We start from the raw sequence: 26,645 nt of genomic DNA, 5'->3' as shown, positions 1-26,645 counted from the left end.
TATGCTTAAAGTGCAACAATAAAAATGAAAAATTCCTTTAACCACTTCAGCCCCAGAAGATTTTACCCCCTTCCTGAAAAGAGCACTTTTTGCGTTACGGCACTGCATCACTTTAACTGACAATTGCGCGGTCGTGCGATGTTGTACCCAAACAAAATTGATGTCCTTTTTTTCCCCACAAAGAGCTTTCTTTTGGTGGTATTTGATCACCTCTGCGGTTTTTATTTTTTGCGCTATAAACAAAAAAAGAGCGACAATTTTTAAAAAAACCCAATTTTTTTAACTATTTGCCATAATAAATACCCCCCAAAAATATAAAAAAAAACCCTATTTTTTCCGCAGTTTAGGCCGATACGTATTCTTCTACATATTTTTGGTAAAAAAAAAAAAAAAAAAAATCGCAATTAGCGTATATTGATTGGTTTGCGCAAAATTTATAGCATCTACAAAATAGGGGATAGTTTTGTGGCATTTTTATTAATCATTTTTTTTATTAGTAATGGCGGCGATCTGCGATTTTTATCATGACTGCGACATTATGACGGACACATTGGACACTTTTGACTCTATTTTGGGACCATTCTCATTTTTACAGCGACCAGTGCTATAAAAATGCACTGATTACTGTGTAAATGACAAGGGGTTAACTACTAGGGGCAATGAAGGGGTTAAGTGTGTCCTAGGGAGTGATTCTAACTGTGGGGAGGAGGGGCTTCGACTCACATGACAGAGATCACTGCTCCCGATGACAGGGAGCAGTAGATCTCTGTCATGACACATGGCAGAACAGGGGGAAATGCCTTGTTTACAAAGGCATCTTCTCGTTCTTCCGCTCTGTGACACAATCGCGGGCACACGGCAGACATCAAATCCACAGTGCTGCTTCTTAAAGGGGACGTACCTGTACGCCCTTGTGCCATTCTGCCGACGTATATCATCGTGCAGCGGTCAGGAAGCTGTTAAATATCGTGTCTGAGGTCCCCTTAGTCTGCCTGTAAAGTTGTGCTTCTGTAGAGTGTATAGAACATGCTGCAGCAGAAATTAAATTTATAAAAAAAAAAAGTCAAATCCTATTTAAAATGACCAGCGGTTACAATTTCCGGCACCCGGCTATTGAAAAATTAAATAAAGAAATGGCGTAGGGTCCCCCCAAAACCCATGCCAGACCCTTATCTGGTCCTGCAGCCTGGCAGGTCAGGAAAGGGGGGACGAATGGTCCTCCCTGGACCATACCAGGCCTCATGCCCTCAACATGGGGGGTGGGTGATTTTCGGGCGGGGGGGCTGAAGTTTGAAGCCTATTGGCTACCATATGCACAGCAGTACCACATTTTGCACTCTCAACTTTTATTAAATCAATCCCACTGTTTCCAAACAAAGACGGTTCGGTGGGCGGCGGGATTGACGATGGATTTACATCGGGGGACATTATTTTTTTATTTTTTAATAAAGGATTTGTCAAAAACTTGTCTCTTGTTTTTATTACTATTTGTACACTTTTTTTGGTGAATGGGGGGCTTACCGATTCCGATAAGCTCCCCGCCCACAGACCCCATAACCACGGTTGTGGGGATGAGGTCCTTTTCCCCATCAACATGGGGACAAGGTACTTTGGGATGGGGGGACAAAGCCCCCCTGCCCCAAAGCACCCACCCCCCCATGTTGAGGGCATGTGGCCTGGTATAATTCAGGAGGGGGGCACTCTCTCGTCCCCCTTTTCCTGACCTGCCAGGCTGCATGCTTGGATGAAGGTCTGGTATAGATCTTGGGGGGAACCCCATGCCGTTTTTTACTTTATTTTTTAACTGGCACTTTTTTTTATTATTCAGCGGGGAAACTCATTGACAGCTGAAGACTGACAGTTGTTAAAGCGTAACTTCAGTCATTTTTTCAACTTTTCATCTATTAAATCTTCTGCCCTTGTTGTTGTTGTTTTAACTTTGGATAGTAAAACATTTTTTTTTTTCTGCCAGTAAATCCCTTATACAGCCCACTTCCTGTTCCTTGTCTGGTCATTAGCCTAGGCTTATGACATCATGCACAGCTCTCTCACTCTCCTGAGAGTTAGCCAGGAAAGTGAGGGGGATGAGACATAAGAGGGCCAATGAGAGCTGCAGAGCTGGAGCTGTGCCTCTGTGTGTCTGTGTAAATCCAGGAAGTGAACAGGCAGCAGCTTCAGCTGCCCACAGTAAAAATGGATGCAGCCAGACTCAGCGGAAGGAGATTTCTGCAGCATATTTGCCAAGTACAGACTCACAGTATATATAAAATATGCAAAGTGCTTGGAGGGAAGCTTCAGAATGGCAAAGATGTTTTTATTACAAATTATGTGAGCAGAGTGAAGTTCCTCTTTAACCACTTCAGCCACGGAAGGATTTACCCCCTTCCTGACCAGAGCACTTTTTACAATTTGGCACTGCGTCGCTTTAACTGCTAATTGCGCGGTCATGCAATGCTATACCCAAACAAAATTTGCGTCCTTTTCTTCCCACAAATAGAGCTTTCTTTTGATGGTATTTGATCACCTCTGCCATTTTTATTTTTTGCGCTATAAACAGAAAAAGACCGAAAATTTTGAAAAAAAATGATATTTTCTACTTTTTGTTATAAAAAAAATCCAATAAACTTAATTTTAGTCATACATTTAGGCCAAAATGTATTCTGCCACATGTCTTTGGTAAAAAAAAAAATGTCAATAAGTGTATATTTATTGGTTTGTGCAAAGTTTAGTGTCTACAATCTACAAAAGAGGTTCTGACAGGAAGTAGTATGCCACATCCCATAATTTGGAAAAGGATAGAAGGATTCCCCTTGGGTGGGATTTTTAAGGCATTACCATAAATAGTACAATGTAAATATAAAAATAATTTTATTCCAAAGATCAAAAAAGTACCAAATACAACATATAAAAATCAAACAAAAATAATATATACAGACAAATGCATCAAGAATAAGAGGTTTGACATGGAGGATACCACAACATGGCAATAGACAAGGCCAATAATCTGGAATGTGGCAAGTCTCACTGAACCGACGCGTTTCGGAAAGTCCTTCATCAAGGTTTACCAAGTGAGAATTACCATCTAAGAAATTACAAAAATGAAAAACAAAGAAAAGTAATTAGCGACACACCCAGAAATAGAATGATATTCCCCCCACACCCAGTGAAGGTCTACATGAAAATCATACTCGCTTTCAAAATGCAAATGTTATAAAGGTATCCAAAACATAAAATCAACTTCGCTATGGTCTCCCAGGCCATGTGCACATAACAGTAACCCAATTGTTGGTAATATAGAGTAATGTTGTAGGTGACTAATGTACAGGATGTAATCCCAATAGGTGCTGGAAAACGCCACGTCCAAAGATTTGGCGCGGCGCCTGTGCGCGGGCTGGGGTCCAAAAAAATCTCCGGACCTAAGACAAAGCATACGACCCCATGAAAAATAATAGTTTGACAATAGTGGGCAGTAATAGCAATTGGGATCCGGGAAATCTCGGATCCCAGAATGTGTAAAAAGTATATGCACATATATAGGAACCGACAACAGGAAACATACCTGTAGACTAGATCCAAAGATGACACCTACAAGTTATAATGTAGGGAAGGGGAAGAGGTCCTGTTGTCGGTACCTATATATGTGCATATACTTTTTACACATTCTGGGATCCGAGATTTCCCGACAAAAAAAAAAAAAAAATTTACAAAAAGTTGTTACTAAATGATATATTGCTCACACAGGCCATGGGCATAAGTGGAATTGCACCCCAAAATACATTTAGCTGCTTCTCCTGAGTATGGGGATACCACATGTGTGGGACTTTTTGGGAGCCTAGCCGCATACGGGGCCCCAAAAACCAAGCACCGCCTTCAGGATTTCTAAGGGCGTAAATTTTTGATTTCACTCTTCACTGCCTATCACAGTTTTGAAGGCCATAAAATGCCAAGATGGCACAACCCCCCCCCCCCCAAATGACCCCATTTTGGAAAGTAGACATGCCAAGCTATTTGCTGAGAGGCATGTTGAGTCCATGGAATATTTTATATTTTGACACAAGTTGCGGGAAAGTGACAATTTTTTTTTTTGTGCACAAAGTTGTCACTAAATTATATATTGCTCAAACATGCCGTGGGCATATGTAGAATTACACCCCAAAATACATTCTGCTGCTTCTCCTGAGTACAGGAATACCACATGTGTGGGACTTTTTGGGAGCCTAGCCACGCACAGGGCCCTGAAAACAAAGCACTGCCTTCAGGATTTCTAAGGGCGTAAAGTTTTGATTTCACTCCTCACTACCTATCACAGTTTCGAATGCCATAAAATGCCAAGATAGCACAACCCCCCCCCCAAATGACCCCATTTTGGAAAGTAGACACTAGCTATTTGCTGAGAGGCATGGTGAGTATTTTGCAGCTCTCATTTGTTTTTGAAAATGAAGACATGCTTTTAAATTGCTCACAAACGTGCAGTGGCGACAAACTAAATACATTTTTAAAAGCCTTTAAAAGCCTTTACAGGTTACCACTTTAGATTTACAGAGGAGGTCTACTGCTAAAATTACTGCCCTCGATCTGACCTTCGCGGTGATACCTCACATGCATGGTGCAATTGCTGTTTACATTTTACCGACGCTTGTGTTCGCCTTTGTGCGAGAGTAGGGGGGGACAGGGGTGCTTTTTTTTTTTTCTTTATTATTTTTTTGCTTTTTTTATCTTATTTTTAAACTGTTCCTTTCATTTTTTTTTTTTAAATTATTTTTATTGTTATCTCAGGGAATGTAAATATCCCCTATGATAGCAATAGGTAGTGACAGGTACTATTTTTTTAAAAAACTGGGGTCTGTTAGACCCTAGATCTCTCCTCTGCCCTCAAAGCATCTGACCACACCAAGATCGGTGTGATAAAATGCTTTCCCAATTTCCCAATGGCGCTGTTTACATCCGGCGAAATCTAAGTCATGAAATGCTCGTAGCTTCCGGTTTCTTAGGCCATAGAGATGTTTGGAGCCACTCTGGTCTCTGATCACCTCTATGGTCAGCTGGCTGTATCACAGGCTGCATTCTCAGGTTCCCTGTTGGGACAGGAGAGCCTGAGAAAAACATGGAAGACGGTGGGGGGGGGGATTCCCTCACACTGCTTGTAAAAGCAGTCTAGAGGCTAATTAGCCACTAGGATTGCTTTTACATGAAAGCCGACCACTGGCTGAAAAGAATGATACAAAGATGATACCTAAACCTGCAGGCATCATTCTGGTATAACCACTCAAAGTCCAGCAACATACCAGTACATTGCTGGTCCTTGTTGGGCATATATTGTAAACTTTTTTTTCATGCAGCCTGTGGGCTGAACGAAAAAAAGAGATTGATCGGTGGGTATGCCCACCATTAGAATACCTCCCTTCATCCACCCACTTCTAATGATGGGCATACATGCACCGTATATATATGCCGAAGTATGGGGGCATCCTCCCACAAAAGTTAGGAGCAAATCGCTCCTCCGCCCTCTGCTGCCCCCACGCTTCGGCATATATGCTGAAGTATGTAACTGTGGTGGTAAAATCACCTCCGACAGCGCTGGAGTCACGGTTTTATGTATCGTGGGAGCAAACGCTGTTGCTGTCAAGATAAATAAATCCGCGCTGCAACTGAATGGCGTACCTGCTAAGCAAATGATGGTTAACAATAAAACAAAGTAACATTACAGTATAACAGTAAGACTTACCATACCTGCAAAGCAAATACAAAAAAAAATAGTAAAAAATAAAACATTTAACGCAACCTGTGCCTAAAATATATATATGCCGAAGCATGGGGGCATCCTCCCACAAAAGGCAGGAGCAAATCGCTCCTCCACCCACTGCTGCCCCCACGCTTCGGCATATATGCTGAAGTATGTAACTGTGGTGGTGAAATCACCTCCGACAGCGCTGGAGTCACGGCTTTATGTATCATGGGAGCAAACGCTGTTGCTGTCAAGATAAATAAATCCGCTCTGCGACTGAATGGCGTACCTGAAAACAAAAAAATGGTTACCAACAAAACACAGTAAACAGTAAAGTATAAAAAAGTTGCATATCTGAAAAGCAAACATGGTAAAACATAATAACAATAAAACATTGCAGAATAGAATACAGTAAACAAGAGCAGAACAATAGAGAGAGAATAGAGAGAGAGAGAACAATAAAACAACAACTATTTTTTTTTTTTTTATTTTTTTTTTTTTTTTGTGTTTTTATTTTTTTTTTTTTTTTATTTATTTATTTTTACACTTTTTTTAGTAACTTCCAACTTTTGTAACTGGTACCAGGTTTGGGCCTTTCAAAATGCGATGGCATCTTGGGAGACCCTGTGAAAGTGTGTCCTAGTCTGTGCAATGCTGTACCCTACGCTAAAACTCAACTAGTGTATGGCAGCGTTCAAAACATTCACCAATGCATAGACCAGGATAGTCAGGACAGGAGGGACAATAATACCGGGTGTCACGCCTAAATCCGCGCTTGCTACAGACACGACATCTTCTTTGGGGGGCTCGTTGGGTAGGGGTACACGAGAGGACATAAGGAAAATGCCTCTCATGCAGCCGGCTTACTGCATTTGGTTGGGGAAGGTGAGGTGGAGCACCGTCTGGAAACAGAAGGGCTCTGACGATCTCTTCCTGGAATTTAAGGAAGGATCCAGTCCGTACTGAAGCTCTGTATAGCACATGAGCGTTCAGCAAAGCCAATTGAAATAAATAAACAGACACTTTTTTGTACCAGCGTCTGGCCTTACAGGCAACTAGGTACGGCGCCAACAACTGGTTGTTGAGGTCTACCACTCCCATATTTTGGTTATATTCGTGGACACAGAGGGGTTTCTCCACAACACCGGTCACCACAGTAATTTGCCGCTGGGGAAAGCCCCGGCGATTAGGTTGCACGGTGCCACATGCTCCAATCTGTTGATCAAAAAGGTGACTAAAAAGTGGCACGCTCGTGTAATAATTGTCCACGTACAAGTGGTACCCCTTTCCGAATAAGGGTGACACCAAGTCCCACACTATCTTGCCAGTGCTTCCTATGTAGTCAGGGCAGTTTGTCAGCTCTACGTGACTATCTTTGCCCTCGTAAACCATAAATCTACATGTATAGCCTGTGGCCCTGTCACAGAGCTTATACATCTTGACCCCGTATCTGGCACGCTTGCTGGGAAGGTACTGTTTGAATGACAAGCGGCCAGAAAATGTAATCAGGGACTCATCAATGCAGACAACTTGATGGGGAGTAAACAAGTCTGCAAAACGCTGGTTGAAGTGGTTTACGAGGAGCCCAATTTTGTGGAGCCTCATGTGGAGTTCATTGTCATTGAAGTGCATGAACCGCAAAATCTGCTCGTATCGTGCCCTGGCCATGGAAGCAGAGAACACGGGCATATGGTAAATTGGGTTAGTGGACCAATATGACCACAACTCACTCTTTTTATTTATGCCCATGTTGAGGGAAAGGCCCAGAAAGAGCTTAAATTCGGAGACCGTAATTGGTCTCCAATCTCTGGCAAGGGAGGACTGGGGATTAGCGGCGATGTGTTGACCAGCGTATAAATTGCTTTGGTCCACAATAGATCTATAGAGATCTTCGGTGAAAAACAGCGAATAAAAATCCAGTGGCGTAAAATCAACTGTTTCCACCTGAATTCCGGGTTAACCGATGAATGGGGGAAGTACGGGTGATGCAGAAGTGGTGGGTTCCCAATTCGGATTGGCGAATGCAGCAGGAAGGGCACTATGGGCACGACGGGCCTGTGTTCGTCTTCTTGGTGGCAGTGGGACACTACTAGTGCTTGCCACCTTGCCAGCTTGAACTGCACTTATGGGACTCGCCACGTCACAACGTGAGTCACCACGTGATACTGCAGTGCTGGATGTACAACCAGGGTGTACTAGGCCGCTGGTGCTTGCCAGTTCACCAGAAGGAATAGCGGCGCTAGTACTTCTCTGCTCCATATGAGGGACCTGCGGTTCTTGCACTTCAAGGACAGAAGAAGAAGATTGGTGTCTGGTACGCCTGACCTTAGCAGGGACCACAACTCCGTCGTCAGAGCTATCTGTCATGGAGTCGCTGTCCTCTACAGGATCGTATTCTGAGCCTGAATCTGACAGATGAGTGACTTCCTCTTCACTATCTGTCATGCTCAGAAACGTGTAGGCCTCTTCACTAGTGTACTTTCGATTTGCCATTTTGGGCTCTAAATTTAGGGGTACACTAGTGAGACTCACAGGCAAAAAAGCTCCTGACTGATCGATCGATACTGCACTTGGGTGGACTGGGCAGGGCTGGGCCAAGGGGCAAAACGCAGGTGCTAGCAGGAATCTGGGCTGATCCCGCTAACACTGCGTTTATAGGAACCCTAAACTGCTGGGGATGCTAGTATAGATCTGATCGGATCAGATATCGATCCGTTCAGATACTATAGCACTAAGGGAGGTGTATGCTGCGTGCGTGGGTGTTAGCAGTACTGGCGCTAACCTGACGCTGCCTGGGGCGACGCAGACCTTATCTGACCCTAACAACGTAACTTATATCACCACCGGGCAATTAGGGGGTTAAACCTTTATAAGGTAATAAACAGCGGGTGCTCTAAAACTATAATAAACTATAAAAATCAAACTAACTAACCAGCGTCACCCGTAACACTTATACGGTGATCGCTGGTGAAAGGGTTAACTAGGGGGCAATCAGGGGGTTAAAACCTTTAGTGGGTAGTATATGGGGGTCCCTGTCACTATAGAACGCTGACGACGAACCTATGTACTTACCTCCCTAACTAGTGTCACCAGTGACACTAATACAGTGATCAGAAAAACGATCGCTTAGTGACACTGGCGACGGGGGGTGATCAAGGGGTTAACCTTTATTAGGGGGGTTAGGGGGGTACCCTGGACCTAAAGGGGGCTAACCCTAACTGCCCTAACACTTATAACTGTCACAAACTGACACCGATGCAAAAAAAAACTGCTATTGGTGTCAGTGTGACAGGGGGTACAGGGGGGTGATCGCGGGGTGATGGGGGGGTGATGGGGGTGACTGGGGGGTGAAAAGTGTGCCTGCGTGTTCTACTGAACGTGTAATGTTGGTGCACTTACTTGATGTCTTCTCTCCTCGGCGCCGGAACAAAAAAGACCGGCTCGAGGAGAGATTACATCACTTCCTCTGCCTCGGTTTACATTACAGAGGCAGAGGAAGATCCTCATTGGCTGGGAGTAGGGATGATCTTCGAGTTCGAGTCGAACTCATGTTCGACTCGAACATTGGCTGTTCACAAGTTCACCGAACAGCGAACAATTTGGGGTGTTCGCGGCAAATTCGAATGCCGCGGAACACCCTTTAAAAGTCTATGGGAGAAATCAAAAGTGCTAATTTTAAAGGCTAATATGCAAGTTATTGTCATAAAAAGTGTTTGGGGACCTGGGTCCTGCCCCAGGGGACATGGATCAATGCAAAAAAAAGTTTTAAAAACGGCCGTTTTTTCAGGAGCAGTGATTTTAATAATGCTTAAAGTCAATCAATAAAAGTGTAATATCCCTTTAAATTTCGTACCTGGGGGGTGTCTATAGTGTGCCTGTAAAGGGGCGCATGTTTCCTGTGTTTAGAACAGTCTGACAGCAAAATGACATTTTGAAGTAAAAAACTCATTTAAAACTACCGGCGGCTATTGCATTGCCGACAATACACATAGAAGTTCATTGATAAAAACGGCATGGGAATTCCCCAAAGGGGAACCCCGAACCAAAATTAAAAAAAAAAATGACGTGGGAGTCCCCCTAAATTCCATACCAGGCCCTTCAGGTCTGGTATGGATATTAAGGGGAACCCCGGCCAAAATTTAAAAAAAAAAATGACGTGGGGTTTCCCCTAAATTCCATACCAGACCCTTCAGGTCTGGTATGGATTTTAAGGGGAACCCCGCGCCAAAAAAAAAAAAAAAAAACGGCGTGGGGTCCCCCAAAAATCCATACCAGACCCTTATCCGAGCACGCAACCTGGCAGGCCGCAGGAAAAGAGGGGGGGACGAGAGTGCGGCCCCCCTCCCTCCTGAACCGTACCAGGCCACATGCCCTCAACATTGGGAGGGTGCTTTGGGGTAGCCCCCCAAAACACCTTGTCCCCATGTTGATGAGGACAAGGGCCTCATCCCCACAACCCTGGCCGGTGGTTGTGGGGGTCTGCAGGCGGGGGGCTTATCGGAATCTGGAAGCCCCCTTTAACAAGGTGACCCCCAGATCCCGGCCCCCCCCCTGTGTGAAATGGTAAGGGGGTACATAAGTACCCCTACCATTTCACGAAAAAAGTGTCAAAAATGTTAAAAATGACAAGAGACAGTTTTTGACAATTCCTTTATTTAAATGCTTCTTCTTTCTTCTATCTTCCTTCATCTTCTGGTTCTTCTGGTTCTTCTGGCTCTTCTGGTTCTTCCTCCGGCGTTCTCGTCCAGCATCTCCTCCGCGGCGTCTTCTATCTTCTTCTCCTCGGGCCGCTCCGCACCCATGGCATGGGGGGGAGGCTCCCGCTCTTCTCTTCTTCTTCATCTTCTTCTTTTCTTCTCTTCTTCTCTTCTTCATTTTCTTCTCCGGGCCGCTCCGCAATCCATGCTGGCATGGAGGGAGGCTCCCGCTGTGTGACGGCGCTCCTCGTCTGACAGTTCTTAAATAACGGGGGGGGCGGGGCCACCCAGTGACCCCGCCCCCCTCTGACGCACGGTGACTTGACGGGACTTCCCTGTGACGTCACGGGGAATGCCACAGGGAAGTCCCGTCAAGTCACCGTGAGTCAGAGGGGGGCGGGGTCACCGGGTGGCCCCGCCCCCCGTTATTTAAGAACTGTCAGACGAGGAGCGCCGTCACACAGCGGGAGCCTCCCTCCATGCCAGCATGGATTGCGGAGCGGCCCGGAGAAGAAAATGAAGAAGAGAAGAAGAGAAGAAAAGAAGAAGAGAAGAGCGGGAGCCTCCCCCTTATGCCATGGGTGCGGAGCGGCCCGAGGAGAAGAAGACAGAAGACGCCGCGGAGGAGATGCTGGACGAGAACGCCGGAGGAAGAACCAGAAGAGCCAGAAGAACCAGAAGATGAAGGAAGATAGAAGAAAGAAGAAGCATTTAAATAAAGGAATTGTCAAAAACTGTCTCTTGTCATTTTTAACATTTTTGACACTTTTTTCGTGAAATGGTAGGGGTACTTATGTACCCCCTTACCATTTCACACAGGGGGGGGGCCGGGATCTGGGGGTCACCTTGTTAAAGGGGGCTTCCAGATTCCGATAAGCCCCCCGCCCGCAGACCCCCACAACCACCGGCCAGGGTTGTGGGGATGAGGCCCTTGTCCTCATCAACATGGGGACAAGGTGTTTTGGGGGCTACCCCAAAGCACCCTCCCAATGTTGAGGGCATGTGGCCTGGTACGGTTCAGGAGGGAGGTGGGGCCGCACTCTCGTCCCCCCCTCTTTTCCTGCGGCCTGCCAGGTTGCGTGCTCGGATAAGGGTCTGGTATGGATTTTTGGGGGGACCCCACGCCGTTTTTTTTTTTTTTTTTGGCGCGGGGTTCCCCTTAAAATCCATACCAGACCTGAAGGGTCTGGTATGGAATTTAGGGGGAACCCCACGTCATTTTTTTTTTTAATTTTGGCCGGGGTTCCCCTTAATATCCATACCAGACCTGAAGGGCCTGGTATGGAATTTAGGAGGACTCCCACGTCATTTTTTTTTTTTAATTTTGGTTCGGGGTTCCCCTTTGGGGAATTCCCATGCCGTTTTTATCAATGAACTTCTATGTGTATTGTCGGCAATGCAATAGCCGCGGGTAGTTTTAAATGAGTTTTTTCCTTCAAAATGTCATTTTGCTGTCAGACTGTTCTAAACACAGGAAACATGCGCCCCTTTACAGGCATACTATAGACACCCCCCAGGTACGAAATTTAAAGGGATATTACACTTTTATTGTTTGACTTTAAGCATTATTAAAATCACTGCTCCTGAAAAAACGGCCGTTTTTAAAACTTTTTTTTGCATTGATCCATGTCCCCTGGGGCAGGACCCAGGTCCCCAAACACTTTTTATGACAATAACTTGCATATAAGCCTTTAAAATTAGCACTTTTGATTATTCATGTTCGTGTCCCATAGACTTTAACGGTGTTCGCATGTTCGAACGAACTTTTTTCCTGTTCGCACGTTCTGGTGCGAACCGAACAGGGGGGTGTTCGGCTCATCCCTAGCTGGGAGCGATCGCGAGGGGGGCCACGAATGGATGGCCTCCCCCTCACTTCTCATCGCTCCCAGACACAAGCCGACCGTCTCGGGCACCGGCACCAGGTCTAGGGCCAGAATTATTGTTCTCGCTCTACCGATCACATCGATACCTCACATGTTGTTTGAACACCATTTTCATATGTGGGCGGGACTTACGTATGCGTTTGCTTCTGCATGCGAGCACACGGGGACAAAAATTATTTTTTTATGTTCATTTTACTTTATTTATATTAGTTTGACACTTTTGTCCAAAAATACATTTTTTGATCAGTTTTATTCCTATTACAAGGAATGTAAACATCCCCTGTAATAGGAATATGGCATGGCAGGTCCTCTTTACAGTGAGATATGGGGTGAGACCCCACATCTCACCTCTAGGCTGGGAAGCCTGAAATAAAAAAAAAAAAAAAAAAAGGATCTTAGCGGTGAGTCGGTAGAAGCACCTGAGGGCGGTGGGAGGGGGAGACGTCCCCTCTCGCCTCCCGTAAGAATGATCAAGCAGTGGAACAGCTGCTATGATTGTTCTTTTGGTTTAGGGAATCGCTGGCTGAAAAAGCTGATATCTGAATGATGCCTGTAGCTGCACCCATCATTCAGATATCCCCGCACAAAGTCAAGAACGTCGTATGACGGCCGGCGGGCGGGAAGTGGTTAAAACTCTTTTTTTTTTAACACAAAGTTGTCCATTTATACAATATTTCTAACACATAGCATATACATACCAAAAATAACACCCCAAAATAGATTCTCCTATTCTTCCTGAGTACGGCGATACCACATGTGTGAGACTTCCACAGCCTGACCACATACAGAGGCCGAGTACAGCCTAGTATGGCTGAGCATGGCAGAGTATGGCTGGGTATTGCAGAGTATGGCTGGGTATTGCAGAGTATGGCTGGGTATGGCAGATTAATGCGGAGTATTGCAGGGTATTGTGGAGTATTGCAGAGTATTGCAGAGTATTGCAGAGTATTGCAGGGTATTTCAGGGTATTTCAGAGTATTGCACAGGGAATTGCAGAGTATTGCACAGGGAATTGCAGAGTAGTGCAGGGTAATGCTGAGCATGGAGGGATGGCTGAGCATGGATGGATGGATCCATGGCTGTGACTGCACATGTCACAGGGCAGCGCTGTGGGCACTACACATCCAGCCCACAGCACTGCTGCCATCTGATCTCTCCCCCTCTGTACCGATCGGTCCGGTACCAGTACCGATCGGTCATGTCATGACACCGTTTTTTTTACATGTGATCGCTCCGTCGTTTGACGGAGCGATCACATGGTAAATGGCCACGATCAGCGGCCATTTACCGTGATGCGCCGGGTCCTCTGGACCCGGTGGTCACGGATGTTCCCGCGTTGCCACCCCAGGGGGCGCGCGGGAGTTGTTTTCTGGGATCACGTCATAGTACGTGCTCCCAGAGTTATCCAACCGCCCTGCAGCCGTCATTTGGCTATGTGCCGGTTGGTAACTGGTTAAAGGAAAAATAACAGGTCTATGAGAGCCGGAATTCTCACTGGTTGGTAGGTGATCAAATACTGTCATGCAATAAAATGCAAATTAATTATTTAAATTCATACAATGTGATTTTCTGGATTTTTGTTTTAGATTCCGTCTCTCACAGTTGAAGAGTACCTATGATAAAAATTACAGACCTCTACATGCTTTGTAAGTAGGAAAACCTGCAAAATTGGCCGTGTATCAAATACTGAGGGTGAGGGTAAAGGTGATGGACTGGCCAAGCATGGCTCGGTTTTAGAGAGATTTCGTTTTAGGAAGTAGTCCGACATACCCCCTTCCTGACCAGAGCACGTTTTACAATTTGGCACTGCGTCGATTTAACTGCTAATTGCGCTGTCATGCAATGCTGTACCCAAACGAAATGTACGTTCTTTTTTTCCCACAAATAGAGCTTTCTTTTGGTGCTATTTGACCACCTCTGCGGTTTTTATTTTTGCGCTATGCAAGAAAAAAAAAGAGCGTCAACTTTGAAAAAAAAAAACAATATTTTTTACATTTTGCTATAATAAATATCCCCCAAATTTTTTTTAAAAAACAAATTTCTTCATAAGTTTAGGCCAATATATATTCTTCTACATATTTTTGCTAAAAAAAAAAAAAATTGCAATAAGCGTATATTGATTGGTTTGCGCAAAAAAGTTATAGCATCTACAAACTATGGGAAAGATTTATAGCATTTTTATCATTTTTTCTTTTTTTTTACTAGCAATGGCGGTGATCTGCGATCTTTAGCGGGACTGCGACATTGCGGAGGACAGATCTGACACTTTTGACACATTTTTGGGACCATTGATATTTATACAGTGATCAATGCTATGAAAATGCACTGATTACTGTGTAAATGACACTAGTAGGGAAGGGGTTAACACTAGGGGGCAATCAAGGGGTTAAATGTGTGTTCCCTCAGTGTGTTCTAACTGTATGGGGATAGGACTGAGTAGGAGAGGAGACATTTTGCCGTTCCTACCTACTAGGAAAAAAACGATATGTCTCCTCTCCTCTGACAGCACAGGGATTTGTGTGTGTACACACACAAATCCCTGTGCTAGCACTCGTGCACGCTATCGATCACCACCACCGGTCAAGCGCATCGGGTCCCCCGCCATGCAGCGGGTGCGCGCACCCTCTGGAGGCTCTTAAAGGAACTCCATATATGTACAGGGTTTCCCGCAGCGGTGCCATTGTGCCGCAGTATATGTACGCGAGTCGGTCGGGAACTGGTTAATAATGCGAGAGGAGACTGAAGGAGTGAGGTGAGGAGTAGACAGATAGATTTGGGTCTCATTGGTGTATAGATGGTATTGGAAGACGTGGGTGGTTATCAAGTGACCAAGGGAGGAGGTGTAGATATAGAAGAGAAGGGGGTCCAAGAACAGAGCCTTGGGGGGCCCCCACAGAATGGGGCAATGAAGAGGAGGAGACAGAGTTGTAGGTAACACTGCAGGAGCGCTGTGATAAGTAGGAGGAGAACCAGGAAAGAGCAAAATCTTGGAGGCCAAGGGAATGGAGTTTATTGAGAAGGAGCTGCTGGTCAACTGTATCAAAGGCCACAGGAGGTAAAGTAGAAGGAGTATGGAGTAGTGGCCATTGGTTTTAGCAGATAGTAAATTGTTAGTGAGTATTAGTAAGGCAGTTTCTGTGGAGTGCTGAGAGCGAAAGCCAGACTGTAAGGGGTCAAGAAGGTTATTTTCACTGAGGTAGGAGCTAAGACAGTTTTAGATTAAGCGTTTTGGAAGTTTAGAGGTGAATGGGAGCAATGAGATGGGTCTTAAGTTGTTCAGGTTGGTGGGGTCCAGTGAGGGCTTTTTAAGTATGGGAGGGATTTGTGCATGTTTTAGAGGGGGAAAGGGAGAGGGAGAGATTGAAGATGTGAGTGAGGGAACATAGGATAGAATAAGATGGTGACCATAGTAGCTGTGAGGGAACAGGATCCAGTGGACAATTGGTTAGGTGGGAATTTGAGAAAAAATGTGTAACTTCTTCAGTAGTAGCCAGTTCAAAAGAAGAGAGTGTTGACTGTGCTGTTAGGCGAGGTATGTTGAGTGGGGAAGATGTACAGCACCTAATGTTGCAATCTCAACTTTTAGTAACCCCAGTGGGTCACAGGTTGCACACCACATGCGTCTCTTTAAAGATTTTTTCATCTTGTTTATGTGCTGTATATAAAGATCCTTCTTTCTACCACTCCTGTCTCCAGGGCTGGCCATACCATGGGACCCGATGGTACCATTGGTCCCGAGCGGCACTTTCAGGGGGGGCGGCAAATTGCCGCCCGCCAGACAGCCCGTTCCGCCCGCTCCGCTGCTTTTACCACTGTGAGGAGCCCGGCGCCAAGGTTACAGGAGCGTGTGGGCAGAACAGGGGAACAGAAAGCGGGCGGGTCAGCAGCTGAGTGAACGGCAGATGAGCGGGCTTGATGGCCAATCAGCGGGCCGGCGGGCGGAGGAGCAGAGAGATTACATCATCTCTCACCGCTTGCCCTGCATCACAGCAGCTCCGCCCTCACTGTGCAGCCGCAGGCAGCAGAGAGATTACATCATCTCTCCTGCCTGCCTTCACTCTGGGACACAGCAAGTGGCAATACGCTACGTGTGGCAGGCGATGTTGCGGCAAACTGCAATGTGTGGCAGGTGACGTCGTGGCAAGTGACAATCCACAACCTGTGGCAGGTGACGTAGTGGCAAGTGACAATCTGCATTGTGTGGCAGGTGACGTTGTGGCAAGTAACAATCCGCAATGTGTGGCAGGTGACTTTGTGGCAAGTGACAATCCGCAATGTGTGGCAGGTGACATCGTGGCAAGTGACACTCCACATCTGGTGGCAGGTGACGCGGCAAGTGACAATCCGCATCTGGTGGCAAGTGACACGCTCGGCGCTCCCACTGATTATGCATTATGGTGAGTTGATTTAACTGACAATTGCGCGGTTGTGCGACATTGTACCCAAACAAAATTTACGTCCTTTTTTCCCCACAAATAGAGCTTTCTTTTGGTGGTATTTGATCACTTCCTATACACATGTATAGAGCCCTAACAGGTCCTTTATACTCCTATATACATGTATAGAGCCATGACAGGTCCTCTTTATACTCCTATATACATGTATAGAGCCCTGACAGGTCCTTTTATACTCCTATATACATGTATAGAGCCATGACAGGTTCTCCTTCTACCCCTATATACATGTATAGAGCCATGACAGGTCCTCTTTATACTCCTATACATGTAAAGAGCCATGACAGCTTCTCCTTCTACCCCTATATACATGTATAGAGCCATGACAGGTCCTCTTTATATTTCTACATACATGTATTGAGCCATGACACATCCTTTTACACTCCTATACACATGTATAGAGCCATGACAGGTCCTCTTTATACATGTATAGAGCCATGACAGGTCCTCTTTATACTTCACATACATGTATAGAACCATGACAGGTCCTCTTTATACTCCTTTACATGTATAGAGCCATGACAGGTCCTCTTTATACATGTATAGAGACATGACAGGTCCTCTCTATACTCCTTTATACATGTATAGAGCCATGACAAGTCCTCTTTATTCTCCTATATACATGTATAGAGCTATGACAGGTCCTCTTTATACTCCTATACATGTAAACAACCATGACATGTCCTGTTTATATTCCTACATACATGTATAGAGCCCTGACCAGTCCTTTTACACTTCTATATACATGTATAGAACCATGACACATCCTCTTTATACTCCTATAAACATGTGTAGAGCATGACAGGTCCTCTTTATACTCCTATATACATGTATAGAGCTATGATGGGTCCCCTTTAGTTATCATGATATAAAATAGTGGATGTGGGGGCCTTTTGGTGGACGTGATTATTTATTTATTTTATTATTTTTTTGGGGGGGTCATTTAATTCTTGGTCCCAGGCAGCACAATGTCTTGGGTCGGCCCTGCCTGCCTCATGGACTAAGGGTGAAACATGTCAGAGAAGGGTGCTCCTCGGGTGGGAACAACAGTGGGTCGAAAGACAGCTACAGCGCAGGCCTTAATTGCCAGGAGGGCGTCCATGTATATCCTCCTGACATCCCACCACCTGTGATGTAAGCAGAAGATCGGTAATCGGCTTTTGTTTTACTCACGCTAACAGCGCGAGAAGAAAAAAAAAAAAGCAGAACCCCAGGTTTTGTCAGAGGGACATCGATCCCGAACAGGAAGAGCCACTGCTGCTATGCAGTGCTCACCAGTGCCACCTGTAAGTGCCCATCAGTGCTACATACCAGTGCATATCAGTCCTGCCTAACTGTGCCAACCAGTGCCACCTATCAATGCCCACCTTTGCCACCTATCAGTGCCCATCAGTGCCTCATCATCCGTGCAACCTACCAGTGCCACCCATCAGTGCCCCCATCAGTGCCCTTCAGTGCCACTTCTCAGAAGCAAAAAATAAAAAACCCAGCAGTGAATAAATAGCACCAAAAGAAAGCTCTATTAGTGTGAAAACAAATGCTAAAAATGTCATATGTGTACAGTGTTGTATGACCGCGCAATTGTCATTCAAAGTGTGAGACCGCTGAAAGCTGAAAATTGGCCTGGGCAGGAAGGGGGGTAAAGTGCCCGGTATTGAGGTAGTTAATTCCAGAACTCTTATAGCTGTAGGTGGTAATGTGTGTGTTTCTGTCTTCCATTAACAGCTGCACAAATATGTGAGAAACGTTCATTACACCGACCCAGACGATGGCGAGATCTACTTTAATGAGAGGCAAGAAATTCCAACCGAACTTGCTTTACAAAGCTTGATTTTTTTTAACAACTCACATTTTCTCCATAGTAGAATTTGCCATATTAAAGGCCAAGACTTTGTGCCCGGAATATTAATGAATATTACTGATCCCTTCTTCTGGAAAAGAGGCAAAGTAAGAGATTATTTTATTGTTTTCTGTTTCTATCATATGCTGAGGAGGTTCATAATTAGGATTTATAGGGATTTTTATCCTTATTGTAAGATATAGCAGCCAATGTGCCTGTTCATGAATGGGGTCATTCTTGGAGTCGGTGAAGGTTGTTGATTGCTGTAAATTTATACACGTGGAATGTTTTATAGGATTTATTTTTGATTTTGGGTATATATTGAGGGTTGAGCCGAACACTCGTTTCGCACCAGAACCTGCGAACGGACCAAAAATTTGCACGAACGTTAGAAACCCATTGACGTCTATGGGACTCGAACGTTCGAAATCAAAAGTGCTAATTTTAAAGGCTAATTTGCATGGTATTGTCCTAAAAAGGGTTTGGGGACCCGGGTCCTGCCCCAGGGGACATGAATCAATGCAAAAAAAAGTTCTAAAAATGGACGTTTTTTCAGGAGCAATGATTTTAATGATGCTTAAAGTAAAAAAAAAAAAAAAAAGTGAAATATTCCTTTAAATATCGTACCTGGGGGGTGTCTATAGTATGCCTGTAAAATGGTGCATTTTTCCTGTGTTTAGAACAGTCCCTGCACAAAATGACATTTTTAAAGGAATAAAAGTAATTTAAAACTGCTTGTAATGTCGGGTCCCGGCAATATGGATGAAAATCAGTGAGACAAAGGACATGGGTACCCCCCAGTCCATTACCAGGCCCTTTGGGTCTTGTATGGATATTAAGGGGAACCCCACACGCAAATTCAAAAAAGGAAAGGCGTGGGGCCCCCAGGCCCTATATACTCTGAACAGCAGTATACAGGCGGTGCAAACAAGACAGGGACTGTAGGTTTGTTGTTAAGTAGAATATGTTTGTAATTTTGAACTGGTACATTTTTAACATGTTTAGCTCCAGCCAAAAAATCTATTTTAAGCTTTTTGGAAAACCTAGGGAAGGGTTATCACCCCTGTGACATTTGTTTTGCTGTCTGTGCTCCTCTTCAGAAGATTTCACCTCACTTTCTGTCCCAATGACAAATGTTTTTTGAAAATTTGGGTTTTTTTGTGAAACAAGGATTGGTGATAAAGCGTCAGTGGAAAGGAGAAATGTTTTTCCCATATTAACTCTTACAGGAGAGAATTTCCTTTCCTAGGTGTAGATTTCATCTCACTTCCTGTTGTCTCCTTCCATTTGCAAGTAGGATTCGTTTGTAAGTTGGATGTTTGAAAGTAGGGGCCTGCCCTATATACTGAGCAGACATTTGGGCCTTAGGTGTTGTTGTGGCCACAACACTGTAAGCCCTTACAGGGCCCTGCTGTGAAATATTAGATCAAGAATTGTAGTTACATGCCCCTGTTGAACAGGGGCAGAAAAATTGGGCCTTTGGTGGTGGTGGTGGTGCCACAACACTGTAAGTCCTCACAGATACTCTTGGTGGGCGCAGAAACGGGCCCTGCTGTGAAATATTAGATCAAAAATTGTAATTACATGCCCCTGTTGAACAAGGGCAGAAAAATTGGGCCTTTGGTGGTGGTGGTGCCACAACACTGGAACCCCTCACAGATGCTCTAGTTGGAGCACAGGAACTAGCCTTGCTGCAAAGAATTGCATCAAAAATTGTAATTACACGCCCCTATTAAACAGGGGCTGAAAAATTGGACTTTAGGCACTGGTGGCGGGACTGGCGGCGCCCAGAACCAAAAATGTTCTTACAAGCTATCATTTGATCATTGAGGAGGAAGAGGATAATTACTCAGTATAACAGGATAGTCAATCAGCATAAGCATAGGCAGTCTTTGAAGGGATCTGACATTTCAAAAAAATTTATTAGGTTACATCAGCATCAGGTGCTTGGTAGCTGGTGGTGATCCAAGACTGATTCCTTTTTATGAAGGTCAGTCGATCGACCGAGTCTGTGGACAGATGCACCCTGTGATCGGTTACAAAGCCTCCAGCAGCACTGAATGTGCGTTCCGAAAGAACGCTGGATGCAGGACAGGCCAGAAGCTCAATTGCATACTGTGCAAGCTCTGGCCAGTGATCCATCCTCAAGACCCAGTAACCCAGAGGATTTTCGGTGGGAAAGGTGTCCAAGTCAGATCTTGCCCCTACGTATTCCTGCACCATGTAAAACAGACGCTGGCGATGGTTGCTGGAACCGATCATACCTTGGGGCTGCGGACTAAAAAATTGTCTGAAAGCATCGGTCAGACAGCCACCTTCTCCACCGCTCCTTCTTTGACTGACCGAAGCCTCAGCAACACATTGTCCAGAAACAGGAGTTTGAAACCTCACAGTCTCTGGGAACGTGTTGCACAGACCTTTCTGCAAGGCCTCCCGAAGATGTTTCATCTTCTGCTCCCTCTGCGACGGCAAGATAAGGTCCGCAAACTTACCCTTGTAATGTGGATCAAGGAGGGTTGCCAGCCAGTATTGTTCCATCCCCTTGATACCACGAATACGAGGCATTCGGTCCGGAGTCCTCTGGGTCACTAAGGACGACATGATCCGCAGCCACCTCCTCCCAGCCACGTACAAGTCCATGTGTTTCTTGGGACTGTAAATGATCCCTTAAAGACTGCTGCTGATGCTGAGTGCCAGGCTCCACCTCCATACTGACACAATACTCCTCCTCCTCCTGTTCTTCCTGTGTGATCGGCGGGGACGCAGGAACACTGTCTGGATAAAGGGGGCCTTGAGAGCTAAGGAAGTCCTCCTCTTCTGTTCTGCCTCAAGGGCCCTGTCCATTATTCCATGCAGCGTGTGCTCCAACAGGTGGACAAGGGGGACAGTGTCACTGATGAATGCACTGTCACTGCTCACCATCCTCATGGCCTCCTCAAATGGTGACAGGACAGTGCATGCATCCCTGATCATGGCCCACTGGCGTGGGGAAAAAAAACAAGCTCCCCTGACCCTGACCTGGTGCCATAGTCGCACAGGTACTCATTGATGACCCTCTGCTGCATGTGCAGCCACTGCAGCATGGCCAACGTTGAGTTCCACCTGGTGGGCATGTCACAGATTAGGCGGTTCTTGGGCAGGTTAAATTCCTTTTGGAGGTCTGCCAGCCGAGCACTGGCATTATATGACCGGCGGAAATGCACACAGACTTTCCTGGCCTGCCTCAGGACATCCTGTAAGCCCGGGTACCTGCCGAAGAACCGCTGCACTACCAAGTTAAGGACTTGAGCCAAACAGGGCACATGGGTCAGTTGTGCCTGTCGGATGGCGGAGAGGAGGTTGGTGCCATTGTTGCAAACCACCATTCCTGCCTTAAGTTGGCGTGGTGTCAACCACCTCTGAACCTGCCCCTGCAGAGCTGACAGAACCTCTGCCCCAGTGTGGCTCCTGTCCCTCAAGCACACCACCTCAAGCACCGCATGGCATCTTTTGGCCTGCATACTTGCGTAGCCCCTTGAACGCCTACGGAGCACCGCTGGTTCCAAGGACAAAGCACATGAAGAGGCCATGGAGGAAAAAGAAGAGGAGGGGGTGGAAGAGAGAGGTGTGTCAGAATCATTAGTAGTGGCATTTTGGAGGTGTGGTGGCAGAACAACCTCCAACACTACTGCACCTTGTCCTGCATCCTTCCCAGCTGCCAGCAGAGTCACCCAATGCGCTGTGAAACTTAGGTAACGTCCCTGTCCATGCCTGCTGGACCATGAGTCAGCGGTAATATGCACCTTCCTGCTGACCGCCCTGTCCAGCAAGGCATGGACATTGCCTTCCACATGCCAGTAGAGAGCCGGAATTGCCTTCCGTGAGAAAAAGTGGCATTTGGGTACCTGCCACTGAGGAACTGTACATTCCACAAACTCAAGGAAGGGGGCAGAGTCTACCAACTGAAAAGGTAGCAGTTGAAGTGCTAGCAATTTTGCCAAGCTAGCATTCAACCGCTGAGCATGTGAATGGCTGGGAGCGAACTTCTTTCGGCGGTGCAGCAGCTGGGGCAGGGAAATTTGCCTTGTACAATCTGACGTCGGTGTACCGAAAACAGATTGCCCACAAGTACTTGGCTGTGACACACCTAATTCCACACCTTCATTCCTCTCAGTGCAAGTCTCAAAGAGGACTGAAGGTATAGTGGGGTTGGAGATCTCAGCTGATGAGGAGCAAGGAGAGGTCCTCTTTAGGGATGAGTTTCGCGTTCGAGTCGAGCTCATGTTCGACTCGAACATCGGCTGTGCGATCGTTCGCCGAATTGCGAACGTTATGGGCCATTCGCACCAAATTCGTGTGGCACGTCATGGCCCATAATTCACTGCGGCATCGCAGTGCGTTGCTGGCTGATGATTGGCCAAGCATGCACTATGACCCGCATGCTTGGCCAATCACAGCGCCGTCGGTAGAGAGAGCTGTAATTGGCCAAAGCCAGGGTGGATTTGGCCAATTATGGCTCAGGGGGTTTAGAACACGCCCCACACTATATAAGGCTGCCTGCATGGCGGCCCTGTGTAGTGTGTTCCGGCGTGCTTAGAGAGAGAGAGAGAGAGAGAGACAGTGTCATTTCATTTGAGTTAGCTAGATTAGGCAGGACAGTCAGTGAGCTAGCTGCACTTACAGTGTATTGTGTATATATATGCATCCCAGGTGTTGCATATATATATATATACACTGTATTCAGTTTAGCTAGATCCCTTCCTGTTATCTTCCTACTGACAGGCAGGCTTGTCTTGTTACAGTATTTACAGCTACCTGAAGAAAATTGCTAGTGTTCTTTTGATCCTATTAGTACCACAGTCAGGCAGCTAGACTATTTACAGTTAGTTAGGGATGAGCTTCGAGTTCGAGTCGAACTCATGTTCGACTCGAACATTGGCTGTTCGCAAGTTCACCGAACAGCGAACAATTTGGGGTGTTCGCGGCAAATTCGAATGCCGCGGAACACCCTTTAAAAGTCTATGGGAGAAATCAAAAGTGCTAATTTTAAAGGCTAATATGCACGTTATTGTCATAAAAAGTGTTTGGGGACCTGGGTCCTGCCCCAGAGGACATGGATCAATGCAAAAAAAAGTTTTAAAAACGGCCGTTTTTTCAGGAGCAGTGATTTTAATAATACTTAAAGTCAATCAATAAAAGTGTAATATCCCTTTAAATTTCGTACCTGGGGGGTGTCTATAGTGTGCCTGTAAAGGGGCGCATGTTTCCTGTGTTTAGAACAGTCTGACAGCAAAATGACATTTTGAAGGAAAAAACTCATTTAAAACTACCCGCGGCTATTGCATTGCCGACAATACACATAGAAGTTCATTGATAAAAACGGCATGGGAATTCCCCAAAGGGGAACCCCGAACCAAAATTAAAAAAAAAAAATGACGTGGGGGTCCCCCTAAATTCCATACCAGGCCCTTCAGGTCTGGTATGGATATTAAGGGGAACCCCGGCCAAAATAAAAAAAAAAAAATGACGTGGGGTTCCCCCTAAATTCCATACCAGACCCTTCAGGTCTGGTATGGATTTTAAGGGGAACCCCGCGCCAAAAAAAAAAAAAAAACGGCGTGGGGTCCCCCCAAAAATCCATACCAGACCCTTATCCGAGCACGCAACCTGGCAGGCCGCAGGAAAAGAGGGGGGGACGAGAGTGCGGCCCCCCCTCCCTCCTGAACCGTACCAGGCCACATGCCCTCAACATTGGGAGGGTGCTTTGGGGTAGCCCCCCAAAACACCTTGTCCCCATGTTGATGAGGACAAGGGCCTCATCCCCACAACCCTGGCCGGTGGTTGTGGGGGTCTGCGGGCGGGGGGCTTATCGGAATCTGGAAGCCCCCTTTAACAAGGTGACCCCCAGATCCCGGCCCCCCCCCTGTGTGAAATGGTAAGGGGGTACCCCTACCATTTCACGAAAAAAGTGTCAAAAATGTTAAAAATGACAAGAGACAGTTTTTGACAATTCCTTTATTTAAATGCTTCTTCTTTCTTCTATCTTGCTTCATCTTCTGGTTCTTCTGGCTCTTCTGGTTCTTCTGGTTCTTCCTCCGGCGTTCTCGTCCAGCATCTCCTCCGCGGCGTCTTCTGTCTTCTTCTCCTCGGGCCGCTCCGCACCCATGGCATGGGGGGGAGGCTCCCGCTCTTCTCTTCTTCTCTTCTTCTTTTCTTCTTTTCTTCTTTTCTTCTCTTCTTCTCTTCTTCTTCATTTTCTTCTCCGGGCCGCTCCGCAATCCATGCTGGCATGGAGGGAGGCTCCCGCTGTGTGACGGCGCTCCTCGTCTGACAGTTCTTAAATAACGGGGGGGGCGGGGCCACCCGGTGACCCCGCCCCCCTCTGACGCACGGTGACTTGACGGGACTTCCCTGTGGCATTCCCCGTGACGTCACAGGGAAGTCCCGTCAAGTCACCGTGCGTCAGAGGGGGGCGGGGTCACCGGGTGGCCCCGCCCCCCCCGTTATTTAAGAACTGTCAGACGAGGAGCGCCGTCACACAGCGGGAGCCTCCCTCCATGCCAGCATGGATTGCGGAGCGGCCCGGAGAAGAAAATGAAGAAGAAGAGAAGAAGAGAAGAAAAGAAGAAAAGAAGAAAAGAAGAAGAGAAGAAGAGAAGAGCGGGAGCCTCCCCCCCATGCCATGGGTGCGGAGCGGCCCGAGGAGAAGAAGACAGAAGACGCCGCGGAGGAGATGCTGGACGAGAACGCCGGAGGAAGAAGCAAAAGAACCAGAAGAGCCAGAAGAACCAGAAGATGAAGCAAGATAGAAGAAAGAAGAAGCATTTAAATAAAGGAATTGTCAAAAACTGTCTCTTGTCATTTTTAACATTTTTGACACTTTTTTCGTGAAATGGTAGGGGTACTTATGTACCCCCTTACCATTTCACACAGGGGGGGGCCGGGATCTGGGGGTCACCTTGTTAAAGGGGGCTTCCAGATTCCGATAAGCCCCCCGCCCGCAGACCCCCACAACCACCGGCCAGGGTTGTGGGGATGAGGCCCTTGTCCTCATCAACATGGGGACAAGGTGTTTTGGGGGGCTACCCCAAAGCACCCTCCCAATGTTGAGGGCATGTGGCCTGGTACGGTTCAGGAGGGAGGGGGGGCCGCACTCTCGTCCCCCCCTCTTTTCCTGCGGCCTGCCAGGTTGCGTGCTCGGATAAGGGTCTGGTATGGATTTTTGGGGGGACCCCACGCCGTTTTTTTTTTTTTTTTTTTGGCGCGGGGTTCCCCTTAAAATCCATACCAGACCTGAAGGGTCTGGTATGGAATTTAGGGGGAACCCCACGTCATTTTTTTTTTTAAATTTTGGCCGGGGTTCCCCTTAATATCCATACCAGACCTGAAGGGCCTGGTATGGAATTTAGGGGGACCCCCACGTCATTTTTTTTTTTTAATTTTGGTTCGGGGTTCCCCTTTGGGGAATTCCCATGCCGTTTTTATCAATGAACTTCTATGTGTATTGTCGGCAATGCAATAGCCGCGGGTAGTTTTAAATGAGTTTTTTCCTTCAAAATGTAATTTTGCTGTCAGACTGTTCTAAACACAGGAAACATGCGCCCCTTTACAGGCACACTATAGACACCCCCCAGGTACGAAATTTAAAGGGATATTACACTTTTATTGTTTGACTTTAAGTATTATTAAAATCACTGCTCCTGAAAAAACAGCCGTTTTTAAAACTTTTTTTTGCATTGATCCATGTCCCCTGGGGCAGGACCCAGGTCCCCAAACACTTTTTATGACAATAACTTGCATATAAGCCTTGAAAATTAGCACTTTTGATTATTCATGTTCGTGTCCCATAGACTTTAACGGTGTTCGCATGTTCGAACGAACTTTTTTCCTGTTCGCATGTTCTGGTGCGAACCGAACAGGGGGGTGTTCGGCTCATCCCTACAGTTAGTGTAGTGCATCCTCCTCACAGTGTTCAGTTAAAGCTACAAGTTAGTTTAGTGTGACCTCTGCACAGTGTTCAGCTAAAGCTACAAGTTAGGGTAGTGCGTCCTCCTCACAGTGTTCAGC

Source organism: Aquarana catesbeiana, linkage group LG02 (assembly GCF_042186555.1).
Source record: "Aquarana catesbeiana isolate 2022-GZ linkage group LG02, ASM4218655v1, whole genome shotgun sequence".
Classification (NCBI taxonomy): domain Eukaryota; kingdom Metazoa; phylum Chordata; class Amphibia; order Anura; family Ranidae; genus Aquarana; species Aquarana catesbeiana.
This window is presented reverse-complemented; position numbering follows the sequence as displayed.